Raw genomic sequence first — 6,592 nt, 5'->3', positions numbered from 1 at the left:
TCTAGTTCCTGGAAGATAAAAATCTGGTCCTGCTTGGATTGTATCCAAAACCTGGATCAACAAACTATGGCCAGACATTTAGGGTTAAGAGGAGAAATGTGATCACTGAGGGCTCATATTTCTTTTCTAGGAAAGAAGGGATTACTTTGAGCCAGCAGCTCACCTGAAAAATATCAACTACAAATTCCTATGTCCCTGGATTGTTACAAGGAGTAAATTAGATGTTATACTTACAGCATGGTATTCTGCACCATGTGGAGTATATGTTTGACACTTTAGAGACCTGCTTTTGTTTTCATTCAGTCACCTTTTCAAGTACTTCAAGCGCACGCGCGCGCGCACACACACACACACACACACACACACACACTAGAAGCCTGCCTTCAAATATTTTAGCATAGATTTTTGTCACTGCCCTACTCTAAGGTTATAAAAATCTTCAAGCAAGCAAATGATTTACAGCATGTATCCATATTTCTTAATTATCTGGCATAGATTATAAAATGGTGACCATTAATTAGGAATCATACATTGAAAACCAATTATCCACAAAGCACTGACTTAATAATAAATCGTGGCTCAGTAAACTCCACGCCCAAGGAGCCCAGAACCAGAATACATGCAATCACAACGCAATGAAAAGTCTTATAAGCGAGCTGTACGCCAAATACCACAGAAGTACAACATGGGAAAAATATCATAAATTACAGGCAAGCAGATTTTGCAAGAATATTTAAATATATACATGAAACATTTCTCGGCATAAACCGCTTTGTGTGTTTTCTTTCTTTACAAGATAAATGTGGAGACCATTCTTTTCACTTGAAGATCCTTATGTAGGTGTACCAAATTCATAAGCACTAGGAGCCCGTAGTCATGGAAAACCCAGACGCCCATAAACATCTCCCTCTCTCTTACAAAACCCACTTTCCTACCATTTAATGGTGAAAGAGCTTTCTTGCTAGTTTAAATCTTGTAAAACTTAGAAATAGGAGACAGATACTGACAAGAGGGAACTATGTTTCATGACCTTCGAGTATCCGGTCTCTCTTAAATTCCTTTATTCCTGAGACTCCATAATGAAATTGAATTTTTCCTCCAGGTGATTAATATTCTAATTTTCTCAGTTTCCAAAAACCAAGCTAACAAAATAGTTCAAATACCAAGTTAAAAGCAATTGTAAAATGATGAGGCAGAGGAACAATGTGAATTTTAGCATGGTCTGGTTCCATATCAGCTTATTAGGCATAAAATATTTTAAACACTTATAGAATTTCTAGAGTTAGACCTTTTATACATTCTCTTTTCTTTCACAAATTATGGATTATGGATCTAAATCTTAGAAAAGCTGTAGCTATAAGGGTATCCACAACTCCTGAAAAAAGGGTTTTTCCTTGTGTCTTTTAGTAAGCTGAAGTTCCCCCACATACTCTGAATTATTTTAAATCATTTGAGATTCAGTTATAGATATTAGATGGTTACTTCTGAGAAGCTACTACTTTTTGTAGCTCTCCTCAAGAAAATGTTATTTATTTTTATTATTTGTACTTCTACATATTTCTCCTGTTGTTGTTGTTATTATTATTATTACCACTACTATTATTAGGTTAAACAATGCTTAATAAGCCTTATTTCAAGCAAGAAATTCACATTAGACTAAATTTGTTTGGCTTCGTTTTTAAATCCATCACTTAAGAGTAGAAAAGATAGTGTATTTTTCTTCAAATTTTTGTTTATACTAGAACTATATTAACTTTACACTGTAAAAATAATTCTCATTGCACAGAATATATTAAAATGGATGTGAAGAGTATATAGCGAAAATTAAACCCCAATAAATGAACACACTATCCTCATATAATCAAAAGCACACACAGTAGTTCAGCTCTCTGACTGAATGCACGCACATATTCAGAGCAAACACTCATAAGTTTGAATTCACTTCTGTTGCACCATTGATCTGGTCCTTCTGAAAATGCTTGCCTTAAAGACAAAGCAACTCAAATATTCAGAATTGGCAAGAATAAATAAATAAACCATAGTTATTATTGGGAGAAGAAAGGATGCAATTAAAACAATGAAATGGACGAACATGCATATGTAGAAAGACCCAGAAGAGCATATAAGACAAACTCTAACGCCAAATGTATAAGTGACACCAGTAATGGGAGATATTCTGACAACTACATCTGTTACTGAAATAGATACCGTGACAAATAAAAATAGCAAGAACAAGCCCTGTAATGGAATTAAGACAGAGCATAGGAAACTAATGACTGAGGATAAAGACAAACGTGGTGACAATGGCAGGTAGTGTGACAAATGAAATGCTTGGATAAGCAAAATTCGGGAAACCAGACAGCTGAAAGACCCAAGACCAAGACTGAGACAAATCTGTCAGCAATACGAATAGCATCATACTGTGCCAGAAGACAGTGCTAAATTATAAATGTTAATGATAGATGGATTCAGTAAAGCCACAAGCAGAACAAAAGAAATGGAAAAATACCCTTACTGCAATCCTGACATAGGTCTTCATTTTAAGGAAGATATACAGTAGTCCTTCCTTTCTGTGGGGGTCCCATTCCAGACCCCCAGTGGATGCCTAAAACCACAAATAGAACCAAACCTTATCTATATTCTGTTTTTTCCTGCATACTTATAACTATGATAAATTTAATTTATACATTAAGAACAGTGAGAGATTAACAACAATATCTAATAGTAGAACAATTATAAAAAATGCTGTAATAAAAGAGGTAAAATATGGTGTCTCTCTTTCAAAATATCTTATTGTACTGTACTCACCTTTTCACTTGAAGGAAGCACTTTATGGCTTCTTTTGGCATATTCAAATTGGTAGTCTCACTATTCATGCACTTTGGGGACGTTATTAAGTAGAATAAGAGTGACTTGAATATAAGCACTGTGATAGCATCATAGTAGGTCTGATAACCAAGACACTGCTATGTGGGTTGTAGGCAGAGAGTGTGTTCAGTGTGGAGATGTTGCACAAAGGCAGGATTCACATTGTTGGAAGGACAGAGCAGGGCAATGTGAGATTTCATCACAATTCAGAATGGTAAACAATTTAAAACTTATGAATTATTTCTTTTTGGAATTTTCTGTTTAATATTTTCAAACCATAATTGACCGCAGGTAACTGAAACTATGGAAAGCAAAACTGCAAATAAGGGGGTACAGATGTAGTCATATACTTACTGAGCAACTACTGTGTGACAGATCCTGCACAAGGCATTAGAGATAATGTGGTGGGGGAAAAAAGACATAGTTTCCTGGCCTCATGGAGCTTATAACTTTGTAGCAGAAATGACCCTAATCAAATGACCACACAAAGAAATATAAAACTGATAAGTGTCATGAAGAAGGGAGTACATGATACTTTGAGTACATGTAACAGAAATTATAGGATGTCCTGGGAAGTCTTCCCTAAGGAATTGGTAATGAAGCTGACATGCAAAGGAGCAAAGGTTTGGGGATGCAGGTAAAGAGTCCTCCAGGCAGTGGGACTGGCATATACAAAGGCCCCGTGGGGAGGAGAATAGTGAGAGAAGAGGACCAAATGAAGGTGGGCAATGGAGGAGGATCTAGAATAGAAAAACTTGGAAGAGTATGGCATGCCTGATGAGGCTGGAGGATAAAGCTTCTATTCAAGCTTTTGCCATCTTCTTTCTAAGAGAAATAAAACCCCTTGAAAGTTTTAAACATAAGAGTAGCATGACCTCCATTTGCTGATAAGCTAACACACCCACCATTATGGGCCAGCCCATCTGTCCACTCGTCTCCTCACCTCACTCACTCCACTTGCCACATAAGCTTTACTTTTCATCCAGTATGCCAGACTTACCCTCTACTCAGCATCTGCACTTGCTGCTCCCCTTCCCTGGAGCAGTCTTTCCCAACATCCACATGTCTCAACCCTCTCTTCACTTCACGTCTCTACTCAAATGTCTCCTGTCAGGAGCCATTTTGAGGAAAACAAGACTGTTTGTTAAGCAGGATGTTTTTGCAGCGTCAGTCAGCCGTGCAGTCTGCTGACTCAGGAGGAAGTGCACCTGGTGTGGGGGTGGGAAATGGAATGTTACAGAGTTTCTGTGATTGTTGTTATTTAGAGGTGTTTTGCTGTTTACGCACTCAGTAGGGTATAAACTCCAGGCTGCTGCTACAGTATTGACTGTGGGCCCTCCCGAATCTATCTCTTGTCTCTGTCTTTTCTTTAATCCTCACTCCCCATCTTGGGTGCTATTCGACCTAGGCCAGTGGGCTCTGGTAGTCTCCTCATACGAACCTTTCCAAAAATCCATAACTTAAGGCCTATGCTATCCCCACTGCTCTTTATGCTCTTACTCTGTTTTATATAGTTTCACTATTCTTATCACTAATAGAAACTGTGTTCTAAATTTGCTTATTTGTTAACTTATAAAGCATGCATGTGCATAGATACACATTCACACACAAACAGAATTTGGCTCTGGGAAGGCAGAGGCTTTATTTCTAACAATGTCTGGTACATTGCAGTGCTCCATAAGTATCGAGTGAATGATGCATAGAGAACAAGTGCTGACTGTCACTTAGACAATAATCACACAAAAGACCTGTATTCTGGCCTGGCAATTTTATTCTCTGCATTGTCTCCATGAGTTCATCCAAACAAGAGAGCCTCAAGTTTGGAAAGAATTATCAATCAGAAACATCTACTTATCTTTCCTAGTCTCATCAGAACACAATGATACACAGAGAAAAGCATGTATATAAGATTATTCTACACCTGGCATACCAAAGAGGGGATATTAGCAACTTCACAGGTAGGACTTGTAGGATTACAGATATTTGCAAAAATAGCTATCTTAATCAGAAAGCACACAAATATACAAAACACAGAGAATAATTGCATCATCATAGAAATGGGAAACCAAAAATCTATAAGCATTGTCCTCATGTAACTGAAAACCAGCATGGAAGAGAGTTATCTCAAAAAAACAGGACAATTAAATGAAATGAACATTTATGAAATATGCATTTATTCATTGAGACTTATTACACATATTAATATACAAAACATCATAGCAGATGTTGAGGCAAAATTAAGCCATACTGCTAGGTACAGTCTATAATATCGAAGGAGGAAGAAAAATTCTGTTTTTAAAAAGGGAATAGGGGCAGCAGGGGGAAGAGTGCAAAATAGTTTTAGAGAAATAGATAGCCATGAGGACTGGACAAAGAAGTAGAAAGAAAACTAATCTCCTCTGAAATTAAAATTAAAACCCAATACTCCTATCAACTTAGAAAGAAAAAACATTCAATAAATGTTATCTGATTTTTCTTCTTTTAAAAGCAGATGGAACAAAACCATCATCTTGCTCACGGAAAGCTCCTAAAATATATTAATGAGGATGGGAAAAGAGGGAAGGAATGCAAGAAGAATTAATCATCTGCTCATGGTTAAAATTTGTGACTAGCAAAGGATAATTTGTTTGATCTTTTGTACCCTCTTTTCATATAATGACCTCAAAGGTGCTTACTAGAATGGTCCTGCTACAAATGACCACCTGATTATTTGTCATGATATAAGAATGTCGAAAATACACCTGCCGGAAATTCCCACATTGAGTCATTTTTTGGTTAAAATATTGATGTCCTCTACTAAAATGCAAGTATTTTAGCTATCATAATAGTCACCTTGTTATTAAGAGTGTGGCCAATAGACCAGAAGCATCAGCATCACCTGAGAGACAACTTAGAAATGCGGAATCTTGGGCCCCATCTAGACCTACTGAATCGAAGTCTTCATTTTAATAAGGTCTCTGGGTAAACTTACAGTCACAAAAAAGTTTGAGACACAGATGTGTGTGCACATAGAAACATACATACAAACATACATACATACATACCGACATTCCCCTAGAAAGTATTTCATCAAAAATATGCTTGTCTTTAATACCGGGAACATTTTCACACTATTCTAAGAAGAGTACAGAATTCTGGAATATCTTACAAAAAACAAATACAGTACTGTGAATTAAGAGTAACAGAAAAGTTATGACTCTTAGGATATAGCCAAAATGGTAAGCCTAGGTGAAACTGCTGCAGGAAGCGATACTCGATGGAGGAAATTAGACACTCACGCAACTTTGTTAGAGGAAGGAGAATTTCATGCTGGTGGAGAGCGTGGGACATTCAACAGACCCTAAGCATGATCTCTCCTTGGTTAGATTTCTTACAGCTTATATATCTTTGCAGTGTTTATACAAGGGACGCGTGATTTCTTTGTCTGAGGTTTCACATGTGCTTCATGACTCAGGATGGGAGGGGGCTGCAAGTGTGGAGGAATTTCTAGACTGCTGGTCTTACAGGTCGTTTGTTTTGTAGAACCTACGACGTTGGCATTATCAGCGCCATTATAGGATTCTTGAACAGAGAGATGGGACCTGCTCAGCGGATTCCTATCCAAAGGCTGAGCTCTAATTGTAACATAAAAAGCAGTTTTACACAATCTTGTTATTACTACACAGTTACAGAGATAAGAACATTAGTTGGATAGCAAGCCATGAATCAACAGATGTGAGCTGGA

Source organism: Rousettus aegyptiacus, unplaced genomic scaffold (assembly GCF_014176215.1).
Source record: "Rousettus aegyptiacus isolate mRouAeg1 unplaced genomic scaffold, mRouAeg1.p scaffold_m13_p_3, whole genome shotgun sequence".
In the NCBI taxonomy this organism is placed as follows: Eukaryota; Metazoa; Chordata; class Mammalia; order Chiroptera; family Pteropodidae; genus Rousettus; species Rousettus aegyptiacus.
This window is presented reverse-complemented; position numbering follows the sequence as displayed.